General features: G+C 36.1%; 1 pseudogene; it reads right to left on the minus strand.

The window, feature by feature from the left end:
• LOC149546166 (auxin-induced protein 5NG4-like) overlaps positions 1-12,325 on the minus strand; it is a 59,931-nt pseudogene extending 47,606 nt beyond the window's left edge.
• Between the last annotated feature and the right edge of the window lie 7,647 nt (positions 12,326-19,972).

Below are 19,972 nucleotides of genomic sequence, written 5' to 3' on the forward strand. Positions count from 1 at the left end.
AAATACTGGAGAGAACCTATAAGTACAACTATATATACCTTGAATCATGTACAAGTCAAGAAAAGTACTCTTTCAATGTCTTTTGAACTATGGTATGGATACTCACCCAATGTAAAATATTTTAAAGTATTTAGAAGAAAATTCTTTATTTCTCACAAGAAGTAAAGCTTATAAGTGTTTAAATACTAACACTAACAAAGTTGTGGAAAGTGAAAATGTAAAATTTGATGAATATATAGAAGTATATGAGGCTAGACCTATGAAGGAATCAAAATAATAAAAATCATTTGTATATTCTTATGAAAGGATCCCTATTGTAGAAGATGTTACAAATCAAGCTACAAACCAAAAACAAGTTTTAGTGACTATCAAGTTGCATACTATGAATCTGAAGTTGCATTTAGGAACTGAGCTACATTTAGATGCTGAGTTACAGAATGAAGTTGAGGCACATTTTAATTTTGAGATTAGTGTACATGAGAGAGATGTTGAACTACCTTATAGAGATGTACATAGCAACTTTCAAGTAGATAGACCAAATGACGAAACCAAAGCTAAACCAAGATTGTCCAAATATATCAAGAGACATCATACACAAATCATTGGAGATAAAGATGCTAGACCAATGACAAGAAACAAGTTGAAAAATGATACATTCTTGTTGAGCATGAAAGAACCTAAAATAGTGAAAGATGCCTTAGAAGATGTAGATTGGAGTAAAGCCATGGAAGAAGAGATTGAAAAAAATGAGAAAAATAAGACATGGACTCTAGTTCCTAGACCAAAACACAAAAATGTGATTGGCACCAAGTGGGTATATAGAAATAAGCTAGATAAAAATGGTGAAGTCACAAGGAACAAGGCAAGATTAGTCTACGAAGGATATGCACAAGAAGAAGGAATTGACTATGGAGAAATATTTGCTCCTATTCCTAAATTGGAAGGAGTAAGAACTCTTCTTGCTTATTCGGCATACAAAGGTTTCAAATTTTTTCATATTGATGTTAAATTTGTATTTTTGAATGGCATATTAGAGGAAGAAGTTTACATAGAGCAACTAGAAGGATTTGTTGATGTTAACAATAAGAACATGGTATGTAGATTACACAAAGCTTTATATGGTTTGAAATAAGAACCAAGAGCATGGTATGAGAGATTTTATAATTATCTTGTGAAGATTGGATTTGAAAGGACTGATGATAATAGCAATCTGTACATAAAGATAGAACAAGGCAAAGGGATTTTGTTATCTAAATTTTTTGCTAATGATATCATATCTGAGGTTCAAGATGTATTATGTCTTGCTTTTGCAAATGAAATGAAGCAAGAATTTGAGATGTCTATGTTTGGAGAGATCAAATTCTTTGTGGGTTTTCAAGTAAATCAAATGAAATGTGGTATAAACATTACTCAATCAAAGTATGTCAAGAAGATACTAGACACTTTTGGATTGGAGGATTCCAAACCAGTAAGTACACCTATGGTGACAAGACATAAATGATTAAAGAATGATGATTTAGCTGAGGTAAATCAACCATTATGCATGTCTATGATTGGAAAATTACAATATGTAGTACATAACATACTTGATATTGCATTATATGTAGGGATAGTTGCAAGATTCTCTACTACTCTTAAAGAGAATCATTTGATGGTTGTAAAGAAAATAATGAGATATCTAAAAGAAATAGAGGAATATTGTCTATACTCTAAGAAAAATGAAAAATTTGAATTAAGAGCCTATACTAATGTTGATTGGGCTAAAAACATTGATGACAGAAAAAGCACTAGTGGAGGAGCATTTTTCTTAGGCAAGAGGCTGGTTACATGGACTAGCAAGAAATAAAATTGCACTTCACAATCTACTGATGAAGCTGAATATTTTGTTGTTGTTGTAAATTGTACAAACATTGTATAGATCAAACAACTACTCAAAGGTATGAAGGAAAAAATCACTAAACTAGTGATACTTTATTGTGATAATACAAGTTTTATAAATATATCAAAGAATCCTATAATGCACACAAATATTAAGCACATTTCAATCAAGTATCATTATTTGAGAGAATTAGTCCAAGATAAAGAGATGAAGATGGAATGTGTTAAGAAAAAAGAGAAAGTTTTTCATATCTTCACAAAAGAATTACTTAAGGATGTTCATGAGTATCTAAGAGGTAAACTAGGGGTGATACCCCTATCAAAGGCTATCTATGTAAAACAAGGAGTGCCCTGCATCAAACAAGATGATTGCCATATGTTAAAAATTGATGTAGTGGATCTTACTTTAGGAGCTTCCTAAAGTAATCAAAGAATTGGAACTAAAAATCAGTCACAAGAAAGGCGACAAAGGGAGAAAACTGAAGAAGTTCATATTTTCATATTAAGATGACAAGTCTTTGTCATTGTTGTCAAAGAGGGAGAAATATTGATTCTAAAGAGAGAAATACAAGAGGCTAGAGATATTATAGAAAAAAGGAAGAAATATATGAGCCTGGAGATATTATAGAAAAAGGAAGAAATACAAGAGGTTGGAGATATTACAGAAAGAGGGAGATATATAATACAAGTAAAGGAAAGAAAGATGGAGAAATCACAGTATGATGGAGAAATCATACTATAAGGGAGAAATTTTGAGTAATGAAAGAGATAGTATATCTGCTGATTACATCTACCTAGCAAGAGGAAGATAATATAGAAGGAGAAATTACAAGTAATTTAGAGGGAGTCATATGGATGACACAATATAGTTTTGTAACCTATTTAGAAGATGAAAGTTATTGATAGAGGGAGAGATTTCAATACAAGGAATTATTTTCTTTTTGGTATTTTGTTGATCTTGTTGTTTTGACCTAGTGAGTTTGGTTGATAAGTTTGGTTTTCCATCAATGCAAAAGAGGGAGATTGTTGAAAATAGATTGATACAAGTATGATAAATGTAATTCAATCATTGATTAGTCACTAATGTCAAACCTACTATTTTTTTGGTAAGACAACTACTTATCTGATTTAAGTACTATCACTTGTTTGATTCATGAAGAGGATTTGATCAAAAGATGTAACAATAGCACCTAGAGGAGAGGTTGAGTTATGATATAAAAAGGAGTACAAGAATCAACTAAGACAACAATATCATAGTGCATTAATAACCTACTTAAGGTTGCAAAGGTTGGTTACACTAAGAAAGTTCAGAACAACAAGTTAAACAATTTTTTTCTACCAATCTTGACTGAATGGATAGTAGGTGCCAAGCAAAGTTAGTACAAGATGAGTAGAAAATCAATTGGAGTAGAGTAAAAATCTACTTTAGTGTATGTTGAGAAAAATAGTGGATGCTGAGTAAAGTCTACCTGATGTCGAGCACTAGTAAACTTTAGTTCATGTTGAGTGATTTTATAGAGGATGTTGAGAAATACAATATGTATTGAGTGTCAACATTATTAGAAATATCATGAATTTGATGGATCTAAGCCAACAAGTTTGTTTTCTTGGATTGTGTGAATTAGGTGGAACATAAGATTGATGAGTTAGTGGCACAAAATTCATGGTAAACCATTTTGAGGCAAATTCAAAGAGGATTAAAGGAGAAGTTTCTAGAAGTGATATGGAATAAGGGGTAGATTCATTGAATCCTACCTAATTTTTCATAACCCTAAATTGGATAATGGAGAATGAACAATAAAATATCTTAATTCTCTATTTATAGGGATGGTTGTTCAGAAGAAAGGGTTGTCATGTGCGAGAACCTAAGGAAGATAAGGAGTCAAGGGTATTGCTTCATTTAGTTACCTAAATAAGAGTCTGCATTGGCATGGTAAGCAAGAAGGCTTAAGGGTATGGATGCTTGAAGGGTGAACAAGCTATCAAAGTTGAAAAGTGTGAAAGCCGAGCAAAATGGAGGACTAAAGCAAAATCTATAATCTACAAATGGAGTTGTAAGTTGTTATCAGATCAAGCCTTACTATTACTCTCTAACAATTGTATTAGTCTAGGGTAAATCCTTTGGATTAAAGTTGACCTAATAGTCATTTGTAAATCCTTTAATTGGGTGACATTCCAAGTGAATTGTCTAAAGTCCTCTAACAAGGCTCACTCCTAATAGGATGATTGAAATCATTTAATAGGGTCACATTAAATAGTGTGTATTGTAACCTTTAACAGGGTTAGCCTTTCAGAGGGCATCACTTCAGAAGAGTGAAAAAGAGTAGCATGTTGTTGATGGTTTTTACCAAATTGAGTTTTCACTTAAATCATTGTATCAAGTGTGTTGATGAATCTATTATGTTTCATGTTTACATTTCTATAAATTGATTTGATAGTAACCTACAAGTTTTTAAGTGATTGCATAATCTTATAGATGCATGCATGATGATAATTCTTTTATGGGTTCACTAAGTTGTGAAAAGTTTTTTTTTATACATTTGAACCTTGGATAACTGATTCACCTCACCCCCCCCCACTCAGTTATTCTAAATAATTCCAACACATATGCTGGCCCAAGAAGCATTATTGTTACCTCTTCTTGGGAATGAATACAATCAGGTAAAATCTTTAGATACATCTCATAAATTTTGAAAATCTTTGGAAACTAAAATTGAATGTGATGTACATGCTAAAAGAATTAGATTAAAAAATTGGAAATTTTTATTTCAAAATGTTGGAATGATAGAAGATGGATATGTAAGAAGCTATATTGGTTGAATATTAGAAATTTTTGCATGGATTAAATCTAGGAATGGATCTAAAACTAAAGATAAGGCTATCTAGAAAATCTCAAAGACTTTGACACTACCATTCAAGAAAACATCACAGATGATTGAGCTAGTAATACCTTGCACTAAGAATTTTACCAGAGGGACACTACTTGTAATATTGTAAGAAAAAGAATTGAATAAGGACTTCCCCTACTTGTAAGAAGAGAACCAAATGGGTAGAGAATTTTTAAATTTTGGACTTGTAATAAATTTGGTCATTAAGGTTCTAAGTTTCCTACAAGAAAGAATAAATATAAGAAGAATTTCAAGTCTAGAAGACCTAGAGATTGTTTATATGCAAATGAAAATGATGAGTTTGATGAAAGAGTTTAGAGTGAAAGTGGTCTTGAATTAGGATTTGTAGATATAAAAGAAGAAAATGTTGAAAAAGAAGTTAGAGAAGAAAAAGCTCTAGTTTTGTAAGTTGAAAAGAAATTTCATTGGCTAATAGATAGTGGATATTTGCATCATAAAAATAGAGACATGAATAATTTTGTTAAGTTTCTAGTAATCATGATGGAGGAATTGTCAGAGTTGGTAACAATGCAACTTGTCTTATCAAGAGAATATGATCTATTACTTTTGATGGAAAGACTAACATTGATGATGTATATTTTTTCAATGGATCAAAGCCCAACTTAATGAGTGTTTGATAGTTATTTGATAAAGGCTATCAATTGTGATTCATATAAAACACATGCATTATCAACAATAAAGATGGTAAGTTGATTGGCACTAGTACAAGATCTAGATGTAATGTTTTTCAATTGAACCCTCCACGGATGACTTGTTTAGTTGCAAAGGTAGATAATAGTTGGTTATGGCATAGAATATTTTTCACATAAAATTTGATAATATTGTGAAGGCTAGTAGTACATTTTATATTAGAGATCTACCTATAACTGTAAAGCCTACTATTCTTGTATGTAAATAGTAGGTTATGGCTAAGTAGAACAAAGTTTCTTTTCCTAGCAAGAAGTTCACTACCAAAATGAAATTGGAAATTATTCAAAAAGATTTTAGTGGTCCTACTAGAAGAAGAAAATTCTATGGTGAAATGTACATTATGATTTTTGTTGATGATTTCACTAAAATGATGTGGGTAGCATTTCTCAAATAAAAGTCTAAGGAATTTAAAAAGCTTAAGGTGTTTAAGAATAGAGTTGAGAATAAATATAGAGTAAAGATTAAAAAATTGAGATTAGACAGAGATGGAGATTTTACCTCAAATTATTTTTACACCTTTTGTGAAGAAAATGGAATTAAGAGAAAACTATCAATATCTATGAATCCTACAAAAAATGGGATTACCAAATGAAGAAATAGATCTATAAAAGAAGCAAGAGCTATGACATTCAAGAATGATGTATCCAAGAAATTTTGGAGAGAAAAAATAAATATGATAGTATACACCATGAAAAAAGTGTAGTTTAGAGATAGAAATAAGACTCCCTATGAATTATGGTTTGGACATACACCCTTAGTAAAATATTTTAGAATATTTGGAATTAGGTGTTACATAAAGAGAAAGAATGATATTGATAATTTCAAAGAAAGAAGTGATGAAGGTATATTCCTTGATTATCCATTCAGAAGAAAGTTTTTTAATCAAAGAACTAAAACTATTGGTGAGTGCACAAATGTAAAAGTATATGAAAAAATTTTAGTTAAAGAAAGAATTTTGGATTACAATTTTGATGAAGAAGAAGATAATCCTGAAAGTATTAGAGAGAATGTCAATTGAATTTTTCATTGAGACTAAAAATGATTTGAATAATGATATTCAATTTGTTGAACAGAGAGAAAAAAATCTAAAACTAGAGAAGAAATAAGAGTTGAATGGCAACACCTATGTCGACCAAGAATTTGACAAAGAATCACCCTGTGGATCAAACTATTTGAAGTTATGAAAAAGGAGTTATGAAAAGAAAAAGAGTACATGAAGAATTGTGTTTGATTTCTGAAGTTGAACCCAAGAGAGCAGATGATGCATGAAAGGATGATCATTGGATTCAAGAAATGAAGGAAGAACTAGATAATATTGTTAAGAATGAGACATGGGAATTGGTTCCTACACCTAAAGACAATAATGTTATAGGAATTAAATGAGTTTTCATAGATAATATGAATGAATAAGGTGAGGTTGTGAGGAATAAAGAAATATTGATATGCAAAGGATATTCATGGCAAGGAGACATAGCTCACAAAGCAACATTTTTGCCTATTGTCGGACTTGAAGAGGTAAGAATTTACTATTAGCTTATGCATCAAGTAAGAAGTTTAAAATGTATCAAATTGATTTAAAGTCATCACTTATGAATATAGAACTTGAAGAAGTACTCTACATTGAGTTGCATGAAGGTTTTTGTTGTCACTTGGGTTTGCACCCTTGTCCAAGGCCTATGCACGAGGACAACCTAGTGAAACATGGAAACAACCTCGAAGCTGTGGGACTTGAACTATGAGGTTGAGTCTCTGGAGAAGGCCGGCTTCCTCTTACTATCAGGGTGCACCTAACTACTCTTGGAGAGGAAAAGAGAGAAGGAGAGCATGAAAGAAAATCTACCTAGTCTAATCTAAAGAGGTGATGCACCAAAATAAAGTGTTCAGACCAATCCCTACCCATATATGCACTACTGAACCAGAATGAAACTAAGGATATACACATCCAAACTTGATTTGATCTAATAACAACATGCAGATTAGAAAACCAAAATGAATGACACAAGGAAAGAGGTTCACTTATATATCATTCACAGGCTAGCGGAGATACAGTCATGTAGATTACAAATTTTCGCAAAACAATGGCGAAGGCAAAGAGTTCTTGCACTTTCATACCAATGGCTGAAGGAGATAAGTGGAGAATCATATAGTTCAGAGGCATAGGTGAATTTACCCTAGAATTGCAAAGCAACAGCAGAGAAAAGTAAGAGAAAGGTTGGCTTGGAAAAAAATTTCAAAATTTGCCTTTATAGCTCCAGCATAACTGGGATTTTTTGCTCTGCAATTACTACTCAACAACTATCATTAAGCCACACCCACTAAAAATTTGATTGAGGCATGGGTCTTTGGTACAACACAATCTGATATCTCACTGAAAGAGCCTTCAGAAGATAGAATGTTGCTGATGAATAACTTCTGATCAGGTAGATGGATTCGCCATGATGATAGAATGTCCCTTCTACATTTATCACTTATTCTAGAGCAGCTGAGAATTGATCACAAGATCAAATTTCATGGCAAAATTGACTCCTTTTGTTTCTAGTTCATGAATCAGCAGGTCAAAAATTCAACAAGGTCTCATGAGCCAACTGGGCCATGCGGGCCAATCACCTCCTTTCGTTTTGCCACCTAGGAAGTCTTTCTGCGGTTGACCACCTTCCTTTTATTGACTGGGTGCTATGTTGCTATTGGTGAAATACTCAAAATTCGTGATAGTGCCATAATGCCTAGTGGTGAACTTCTATTCAACTAACTACGCCACCCTTTAAACTGTTAACGTTAACTATGATGTCTCCAAACTTGATCGCAACATTAACTGTCAACTCCTTAACTGTTATATTTATTGTGCTTCCTCCCTAGGCCCATGAGGACACGTGGCCCTTAGGCACTATATTGCTATGGGCAAATAGTGTGCAACTTCCCATAGCGAGATAGCGCCCACTGTAGGTTTCCATTGATCTGACGATCGTGAAAACTCACTGTACTATGCAAATTCATCCATTGAAATTTCTTGGGCCCATGATCCACCTATCACACCTGGCCTAACGTAGCACCACCCTATCATGTCTTAATATTTCTTGACCCCACTAACCTACCATGTGTCGCTAAGGTGCTATGTCGCTATGAAAAAATCACGTGCATTTTCTCATAGCGATATAGTGCCCGCCGTTGATTTGCATTGATCCAAAGGTGAAGAAAACTACGCGAAACATTTGAAAGATGGCGGGTCCAAAACTATTGATGTCAAGATCCAACCAGCTGGCGATGAGTCGGGACTTCATTTCAATGACACCACCCCTCCACGTCACCTATGGTCCCACCACGTCATTGGTCAACTGAGCGCTATGTTGCTAATGGCAAGAAGTGCCAATTTTTCATTAGCGCCATAGTGCCCTCCGACGATGCATGACTTTTATGACCTGCCCCTTAAACCTCTACCTTGCAAACTAGACCCATCATGCCACATGTTGACAGGGCACTATGTTGCTATCATGATAGGCTTTGGAAATCTCCATAGCAACATAGCGCCTAACCATTGATTCTCTTTGATTCAACGATGGAGAGGTCGCGAGCAGTAAAAAAAAAATGTTAGGAAATAAGGGAATACTCTAAGGTTTGAACATTTATTTTTTTCAATATTCCCATGGCGATTAAAAATAACAATAAAGAAAGGAGGGTAATCATTGGGCAGGGTAGCATTTCAAATTTTGAATCTTGGCAGAGGTAAAAAAAATGTGGTAACATTTTTGGCGACTCACAAGGGACACAAGCCTGCTATGTGTATGACCAGTGGCCTTATGTATCCATTGGGCTATGGAGTCAAAAAAATGGGTCCTATGCATATTTTGAAACCCTAACCTTACCTATGAGAGGTCAAAACATGAAAACCCTAAAAAAATTTGCAACCACAACTGGAACTAGAAACAAAACTTCCTCTGTAACCTGAAACACGTCAAAATCTACTACTTCATAGGAAGGCAGTTGTTCCCACACACTTCTTGAAAAGTAGGAAACAATAGAAGGAAACTAAACTACTTATATATAGGAACTCGACCTTCATCAGAAACAAGCTTTAAGATAAATCCCGTTTACTGGAATGGGTAAAACTTCACCATTTGGCCTACTCAATTGAAATGCATTGGCCTTCTTGCAACTGGCAATCAAATAGGGGTCACTCCATAATGCATCAAATTTTGAGTGTCTTCCTAGTTTTACCCTATCTGCATCCGACTTTAGAATTAAATCTCCTTCTCTGAAGATTCTGACCCTAGCCTTCTTATCAAAATTCCTCTTCATCTGTTGCTGATGTATCTCTAGGGTCTGCATAGCTTTATTTCTTTTTTCTTATAGCTCCATTAGCTCTGTCATTCTTACTGTCATAGCATCGTTTTCAATTAGTTCCAACTGATGAGCTAACTCTAGGGCTAGGAACTCTAATGAAATTGGAAGCCTTGCCTCTCTACCATATACTAGTACAAATGGAGAGTTCCCTAATGATCTTTTAGGTGTTATTCTGTCCACCCATAGTGTAGTCTTTAGCTTCTTATGCCAACATCTTTGGTTATCTTCTATTATCCTTTACATGATCGTGATCAGGTTCTTGTTGGATGACTCTGCTAGGTCATTACCCTAGGGGTAATAATTTGAGGATGTGCTCAAATAGATATTGTGATCCATTGCCCATGCACAAATTTGAGCTCCAACAAAAGACTTTGCATTATCTGAAATAATAGTTGAAGGGGCACCAAACCTGGTCACAATTCCATCAAGGAACTCAAAAACTGAAGATTCAATGGCATCCTTCAATGCAACTGCCTCTATCCATCTGGTGAAGTAATTTGTAGCAGGTAAAATCCACTTGTGATGAGAACTGGAAGAAGGATTGATAGGGCCTATGAAATCCAATCCCCATTGAGTAAAAGGTTGATCTACCTAGATAGGATGGGGGGGAAGAGCTACAAGCTTCTATTTACCAGAGAAGAAGGCACATTTTTCACACTTCCTCACATGTCTATGGAAATCATGGAATAGAGATGGCCAATAATAACCAGCCCTCATGATCTTCATTGCAGTTGTCTTTGCTGAGAAGTGACCACCATCAGGGCCATCATGAAGCTCTTTGACTGTTCTTTCAGCTTGGTCTATGTCAATCCATCTTAGCAGGGCTCCATTAAAATCTCTCCTAAATAGGATACCGTTAATCATGACATAAGGGATTGACTATAATCTATATTGTCTCCTTTTAGTTTTGTCCAATCCCTGAGGATATCCATCCCCTAATAAGAAACACCTCATGTCGTCTATCCAGCTCCTTGGATCATCCTTTCTTACCTCTTGTTGTTCTATTAACACCATAGCAGCCTCTTCATCAGATTCTTGGCATGATAACATATGTTTGTACAACCCCTTTCCCCTTACCAGCTTGGTAATCTAGATGTCAACATCATATTCCATCACTTTAGTAATCCAACCAACTCTCTTTTCACTAATATCCTTGTTTAGCAGGAAATCCTTTACACTGGCATGGGGTACTAACAAATGGATTTTATTAAGAGATAGGAGGTGTCTGAACTTTTTAAAGGCTCTGATGACTGCAAGGGTTTGATTCTCTACAAAGTTGTATTTATCTTCATATTCTTTAAGCCCTTCACTGAAGAAAGCTATGGGCTGCTCTTCATCCTTATCGTTTGTTTGAGTCAAAACAACAAAGATGCTCGACTTACCACCTAGGGTATAGAGGATGAAATCCTTTTCAAAATTTGGGTTCATGAGAGTAGGGGCTAAGGCTATGGCTTCCTTCATCTCTTCAAAACTTTCCTTCCCTTCCTTGGTCCATGCAAAGGCCATACCCTTCTTGAGCATAGCTGTAAGTGGTTTCACCATGGTAGCAATATTGGGAATAAATCTTCTTACAAAATTTATCCTACCAAGGAAAATTTGTAGCCCTTTCTTGTGTTTAGGAAGAGGGAGGGCAAGTATTTCTTTTGTCCTTTCTAGATCAATGGTCAGACCGTACTTAGATACAATGTGTCCCAATAGTTTCCCTTGATTGGTGGAAAAGACACACTTGCTTGGTTTAAGGGACACCCCAAACTCTCTACATCTTAGGAATACCTATCTTAGATGATCAAAATGATTTTCTACATTCTTAGAATACACTGTAATATCATCAAGGTATACTAAGACAAACATGTCAATCAATTTTTTGAAGGCCATCTCCATTGCCTTTTGAAATGTAGCACCTGCATTGGTTAGCCCAAATGGCATCTTGCAATAAGCATAGGTGCCCCATTTAGTGGTAAATGCAGTCTTATATTTATCATATTCTTTAACCAGCACTTGATTATAACCAGAGAATCCATCAAGAAAAGAGAATCTCCTTGAACCACTGACCTTGGACAAAATTTTCTCGATGGAAGGGAGAGGATGGTGATCTTAAGGGAAGCATGATTAAGGTCCCTAAAGTCCACACACAGTCTGATTTCTCCATTCTTCTTCCTAACAGGGACTAGGTTGGCTACCCATGATGAGTGCTTGATGGGAAAAATTATATTAGCCTGAATCAACTTGGATAGCTCTTTTCTCACTAAGGGTTCAATTTTAGGATTCACTGGTCTTTGTTTTTGTCTTACTAGTTTTACATCATCAACTAGATCTATGGTATGCTGAAATAACCTTGGGTCAAAACTCTTTAAATCATCGTATGTCCAAGAAAATACATCGTTAAATTCTTCACATAGATGAATAAAATTTTCTTGCTTAGTTTCAGAACATACCTTTCCCATATTTAAGGATCTTCCATCAACAATCATGACTGGAGTGTGATCATTTCCATCAACAGCTAGGTTCATGCCTCTACCTCTTGTTTGGTCATCATGATTAAAGATACTCTCCAAGGTAATGAGACCTTTAGGCAACTTGTTGGAATTGAGGTTGATGATCTGATCACTATACTGGTCCTGCAATCTTGACTGGTTTCTATCTGAGAATTCTGCTTCATTCTGCAAGAAACTCACAATTTTCTCATCAGACTCAAACACTTGCCAATGAGTGTTGTTGTCAGGGATGGTAGGCCTCACTACCACCTTGATTTTCTACTTCTTCTCCTCCTCAAGATTCCCTGTCACATCATAAGATGCACCTAGTGTTGCAAGTCTATCAGCATGTCTATTTTCTTTCCTAGGGATGCTTTGAATATTAAATGCATTGAAACCTTCTAGCAAATCCCATACTCTATGTTTATAAGATTTGAGCAAACCATTCTTGGTAATGTTCTGATTTCTCACTTGGTTAACAACCAACTCACTATCTCCATATACTTTCAAGGCTTGAATTCCTCTCTTTTGGGCAAGTAGGAGACCTTGAATCAAGGATTCATATTCGGCCACATTGTTGGTGCAACTGAACTAGAGCCTAAATGAGAATTAGTATCTTATTTTTGCAGGAGAGATCAACACAATACCAGCCCCTAATCCATTTCTATTCCTTGAGCCATCAAAGTACATACTCTATATCCCGCTCATATCTCCATTAGTCCCTACAAGATTGGGGACTACATCATCCTTTTCTAAAATACAGTATGTACTAAGGCCTGTCTCAAGAGTTTCTAACATAGGCTCAGACTGATATGCATTTTCCCACTCATCCAAGCAAAAGTCAGGTATCTCTACTAGGGAAGTGGTGGGCTCATTCACTATGTCATTTTCATCCATCTCTAGGATAGGGCAATTCATGTTGATGGGATTAGGTGTGTAAGTTTCAGTATGATGGACGGCTTGAGGCTCTGCTCTAATTGAAGCATTGGCTCCATATCTAGTCTTAAAAGACATTTATGACCAATCAACAGATATGAATCCACCTATTTGGGCAGTGAAGTCTCTTGACAAACAAATAGCAAAGTGTAGCTTGACCTTAGCAACAGATATGTCTTGGGTCATAGTACAACCAAGGCATGCATGTAAGGCCATCTCCACATTCCTAAGGATTCCTATAGTCTTGACAGTACTACCATCCAACTGCAATACATCCCTAACAATGGGATCATATTTCATTCCTAAAGCATCAGCAACACACCTAGGCATTACTGAACTGCTAGCCCCGAAATCAATCATCAATTATGGACTAGCTTGCCCCCTATAATTAGAGAAACATAGAATGGAGGAGGTCTAACCTTTTTTCTTGTTTCTAATTCCCTTGATGGTTGTACTAAGCTTGTGGCACTTTCCATACTAGGTGTCTGATCCTTTGGTTCAATTCTTGTTGCAGCAACCTCTTTTGCAAGGGTATAGTAGCAACAACATCCCACATAGAGATATTCACATTTGTCTTCTTCATTTTCTCTACCACACTGAATGGCATAACAAGTGTTTTGATAGGAACTTTGGGAGCTGCATTTGTATGAGGTTGAGATGGAATAACCTGAGGATCACTTGTATCTTTTCTGCCCTAATTTTGTCTTTGCTGCTGAAAGGCACTTGATTGATTGTTTGCTACTTGCTCATGACATATTGCATTTGAAGTTGAGGCCTGATTGGGAGGAGGACGGATAACATCTTCCATAGCTCCCCTTTTGCTTCTAGTGTTATGAGCAATGGAATCCTGGTTGACATTACAATGCTCCTCCATCTGATGATTCATAAAAGAGCAATCACCCTATCTTTGCATATATGAGGCATCCTTAAATTGGTCCTCCTTGTATGCTTGCTCATGAGATGTTGCAGGTTCTTGGACTGTCAAGGCCATAAAAGATTCAACCTTCTGACACATGCAATAGGCATATGAGTAATTGCAGGAGAGACAAAAATCTTGATCCTGAGCCATATTGTTTTGAGGGACTATGGCTCTACTTTGGTTTATATTTGAGGTTGAAGCATGGCCAGCCTGCCTATTCTAATCGAAAGAATTGTTCCAATGATTAGGATTTGGGAGCCTACCACTATTTGGAGTTTGATATTGCAATTGATGAGGCTTACTGCCTTGAGCCTTCTACCTTTCTAAAGTCACCACCTTGTTGCTCACTTTCTACATCATAGAGAAGTTATCCTCCAGCCTCTTTCCTTGATCTTCTAACTTCCTCCCTTGATCTTGCAGTTTTTTATCAAGGTTCTTCTCTATTTTGTCCATGTTTTGCATCAGAGATTGCATCATTTCTTTTATTTCATCCATCCCATTTGAAGATGTGGAAGCTTGAGGGACTGGAGTAAGAGATTGTGATGTGGAAGTCGTGGGAAGAGGAGCCATTGCTGGTTGGTGATTTGGGATATCAGGAAAGAAGGGCATAGGAGGCCTTGGAGCTAGTTTTCCTCCTTGTATTAGGATGTTCTCTGATTTTATTGCTATATCATAAGCATTAGGCAAGGTATCTCCTCCCATAGTTTGGATTGTAGTGGCAATATCATTGTTAAAAGCTCTAAGGTAATGCAAGAAGGCATTACCAGGGGTAGGTTTCACCGAAGTAGGTATTCTATCCCATGTCTTTTGAAATCTATATTTAAAATCAGTCATACATTCATGGGGGGCTCTTTTTATAGTAGTCAACTGCTCTAAAAGTGACAAATAGTCACTTTTATCCTCAAAATGTTTGCACAATCCTGCTCCTAATCCATCCCAATCTGTTATAGAACCATGAGCTAAACCTCTATACCATTGTAGTGTTTTTCCTTTCAAGGATGAGGCTAGGAGCCTAACTACAACATCATCATTTGTAATACCATGGATATTGTAGACGTTTGCAACCTCTTGAATGTGCTTTGAGGGAGAGATAGAAGTTTCACCAGTAAAATTTGGTATAGTCTTGAGTGTAGCTATTGGTATGTCATGTCTTTGGGCTAATAAGAGAGGGCTCCCACCTTTAAAGGTGGCAAAATTATGAGCTCTAGGCAATGCCATATAGACAAGTGGTCTATTGATAGGTATTGATGGTAGTCTAAGTTGAGATCTAACAGTTGGAGGAGTAGAGATAGATCTTGTAGGAGTATTTGTTACTGTTGCACTCCTAACTGGCGATAAGGATACTCTAGTCCTCCTTCTTCTAGGGTTTGATAATCAAAGTTCTTGGTAATGAAACTTACCTCTAGAAGATGCCTTGTCTCAGCTCTAAGCATGAATCACTGCAACTTTGGTCTAGAACAAGATATGTATTTGAAGCTCAAAGTCACAAAGTACTTTGAAGAATGAGCCTCTTGAAGGCTTCAATACTGAAGCCAGTACTATCTCTTCAGTATTAGTTTTGAAATCTTCTTTTGACACTAGTAGACTTTAAATCTTTAATAGTTTGTCCCATCGGGTGTGCCAAAAACTATTGTCACTTAGGTTTGTACCCTTGTCCAAGGCCTATGCACGAGGACAACCTAGTGAAACATGGAAACAACCTCCAAGCTGTGGGACTTGAACTATGAGGTTGAGTCTCCAGAGAAGGTCAGCTTCCTCTTACTATCAGGGTGCACCTAACTACTCTTGGTGAGGAAAAGGGAGAAGGAGAGCATGAAAGAAAATCTAACTAGTCTAATCTAAAGAGGTGATGCACCAAAATAAAGTGTTCAGACCAATCCCTAACCATATATGCACTACTGAACCAAAATGAAACTAAGGATATACACATCCAGACTTGCTTTGATCTAATAACCACATGCAAATCAGAAAACCAAGATGAATGACACAAGGAAAGAGGTTCACTTATATATCATTCACAAACCAGTAGAGATACAATCATGCAAATTACATATTTTCACAAAACAATGGCAAAGGCAAAGAGTTCTTACACTTTCATACCAATGGCTGAAGGAGATAAGTGGAGAATCATATAGTTCAGAGGCACAGGGGAATTTACACTGGAATTGTAGAGTAACAGCAGAGAAAAGTAAGAGAAAGGTTGACCTGGACAAAATTTTCAAAATTTGCCTTTATAGCTCCGGCATAACTGGGATTTTTTGCTCTACAATTACTGCTCAACAACTGTCATTAAGCCTCGCCCACTAAAAATCTGATTGAGGCATGGGTCTTTGGTACAACACAATTTGATATCTCACTAAAAGAGCCTTGAGAAGACAGAATGGTGCTAATGAATAACTTCTGATCAGGTAGATGGATTCGCCATGATGATAGAATATCCCTTCTACATTTATCACTCATTTTGGAGTAGTTGAGCATTGATCACAAGATCAAATTTCGTGGCAAACTTGACTCCTATTTTTGGTTCACAAATCAGCAGGTCAAAAATTCAACAAGGTCCCACGAGCCAACTAGGCCATGCGGGCCAATCACCTCCTTTCGTTTTGCCACCTGGGAAGTCTTTCTGCGGTTGACCACCTTCCTTTTATTGACTGGGCGCTATGTCGCTATGGATGAAATACTCAAAATTTATGATAGTACCATAGCCTAGTGGTGAACTTCTATTCAACTAACTGTGCCACCCTTTAAACTGTTAACGTTAACTGTGATGTCTCCAAACCTAATCGCAACATTAACTGTCAACTCCTTAACTGTTATATTTACTATGCTTCCTCCCTAGGCCCACGAGTACATGTGTCCCTTAGGTGCTATGTCGCTATGGGAAAATAGTGTACAACTTCCCATAGCGAGATAGCACACACCATAGATTTCCATTGATCTGACAATCGCAAAGACTCATCGTACTCTGCACATTCATCCATTCAAATTTCTTGGGCTTGCGATCCACCTGTCATACCTAGCCTGACGTAGCACCACCCTGTCACGTCTTAATATTGCTTCACCCCACTAACCTACCACATGTTGCTAAGGCACTATGCCACTATGAAAAAATCATGTGCATTTTCTCATAGCGAGATAGCACTTGCCGTTGATTTGCATCAATCCAAGGGTGAAGAAAATTGTGCGAAACATCTGAAAGATGTCAGGTCCAAAACTGTTGACCTCAAGATCCACCCACCTGGCAATGAGTTAGGAATTCATTTCAATGTGACCACCCCTCCACGTTACTTGCGGTCCCACCATGTCATTGGCCGATCAGGCGCTATGTTGCTAACAGTGAGAAGAGCCAATTTTTTGTTAGCATCGTAGCGCCCTCCGGCGATGCATTACTTTTCTGACCTGCCCCTTAAACCTCTACCTTGCGAACTGGACCCACCATGCCACATGTTGACAGGGCATTATGTCACTATCACGATAGGCTTTGGAAATCTCCATAGCAACATAGCGCCTAACCATTGATCCTCTTTGATCCAACGATGGAGAGGTCGCAGGCAGTCAAAAAACAACCTTAGGGAATAAGGGAATACTCTAAGGTTTGAACATTTAATTTTTTCAATATTCCCATGGCGATTAAAAATAACAATAAAGTGAGGAGGGTAACCATTGAGTGGGGCAGCATTTCAAATTTTTAATCTTGGTGGAGGTTAAAAAAATGTGGTAACAGTTTCCCCTTGAAAAAACTAAAGGACATGGTATGCATATTAAATAAAGCATTGTATGGTCTGAACCAAGCACCTAGAACATGGTATGCAAGATTGGACAATTATTTGGCAAAGTTTGGATTTGCTAAAGCTAAAATAGATAGTAATTTTTATTGGAAATAAAATGATAATTGATTACCATGATGTTTGTGGATGACATAATCTTTGGAGGAAATGATGAAGAAAGTAACAAAGTTTATGATGAAATAGTGAGGCTTAGATAGAATTGTCAGATCTTATAGAAACTAAAGAGAAGACACAACCTCCATTCCCTTTATTGGATCTATAAAGAGTTGTGGTTAAAGACATCATCTTAAAAACACCTGAATCATCTATTCTTATTAAAGGTGAATCGTCTACTCTTGTTGAAGGTGGATACTATTAATGGTGGATGAGTTAAGTTGCTACATCAAGATTGATCTATTGATGTACAATATAACCCAATAACATCAAAATATTGAACTGTTGATGCCAAAAATTACCACCTAACTTATAGAACACAAGAGATGATAAATCCATCTCACAACTTCTATAAAAAAATATTTTCCACTACCTTAACAAACCCTAGTGCCAAATTACTTGGTGGTGCAGGTTTCACATTTCAACCAAACAAACTTAGATTTGAAAAGAGAATGTTTAGAAAAGGCACATGGTGCAGGAGAACCCACAATAAAAGGTGACTCATAAAAGTCCTAAGAACACCTTAGATCTATCAATTAGGCACCTACACCAAATTTTAAGACCTAGTTCCAAGATTGGCACAATTATGTGCCTTTGGTCAACTATGGTCAAAGATGGTCAAAGGGCCTAGAATCTTAGAATTTTTCTTTATTTCATGTTTTACCATGTTTAGGACCTATTTTCATGATTTAAGACTAAGCTTCATTATTTTTTCTTGTAGTCTGCAAAAATTGCAAAAAATATAAAATTGCTTAAAAACTTGTCAAGACACTTTAGCAACTTTTTGTAAAATATTGCAAAAAACTTTCCCAATGGCTCAAATAAGTTCAAAACATTTTTATGACCATTGGAAGGCCTATAAAAATCCATTTTAGGTGGGTGATAGGCAAGAATATTGTACTTGCACTTTTCAAATCAATAAAATACCCTATTTTTCCTACAATCTACCTACTATCACGTGTTGTATAGATTTGTATGGATACATCTAGGGTTGAGACCTACATTTATGGATAGGTGGATAAAGTATCTTTCCAATTCATATGCTTTTAAGTATCCATATATCTCCTAACTCGAGATATTCACATTTTTCTACAAGTAGGTTTAGATTTCTTGCTAACCTAGGGTATTGAAGAATTTTGAGGCATAGACAAGGATTTCACCATGGGAATCTAACAGCCATTGGTGAAATTCTAGTATTTGAATTTTACTATAAGATTTTGGTGGTTTTAGGATTTTAGTTGTAGGGATCCATTAGTTATTTGATGCCCTAGGCATGCTAGGAAATGAATGCAACATCTCCCACAACTTGCACCAGACTTGGCATCAAGGCTTGAAATCAGGTTTGTGAGTTTTCTAGGCTTTTCCTCACATGTTCCCATTATTTTTTTTAGGATGGATTCTTAGAACATGTATTTCATTTTTTAATTGAGACCTAATAGGCCTAATTGCGTAGGAAAGAAATTGTACAAAGCCCTATTTGTTTGTGTCATCAAACATTGGTGCTTAAACATGTTTTGTAAGTCCCAATACTGTATCCAAAACTATGACATTTTCCCTAGTTTATGTGCAGATATTTTCATTTAATTCATATTTTCATCAAAAAGGGCTACTAGCCTTTTTGAGTGGCTTAACAAATTAACTATGTGCTAGAAGTTGTAAAGATTGGTTTTAACCATTGATTCATTCCATTTATAACCTAAATAGACCATTCCCATGTGTTGGAGTCTCCCTTGGTCATTTCATGAAGTTTAGGGTCATTTTACCAAATTTGGTCAAATTGTGCATTATGAGAAACTTTTGATAAGTTTCCTTGTTTGTAGGATTCTCTTGTGATTAGGGTTTTCCTTGTTTAGATGAGTGGTTATGCTAACCTTATATCATCCTTGA

Source organism: Cupressus sempervirens, chromosome 7, assembly GCF_028749045.1.
Source record: "Cupressus sempervirens isolate cs-2001-9-10 chromosome 7, ASM2874904v1, whole genome shotgun sequence".
In the NCBI taxonomy this organism is placed as follows: Eukaryota; Viridiplantae; Streptophyta; class Pinopsida; order Cupressales; family Cupressaceae; genus Cupressus; species Cupressus sempervirens.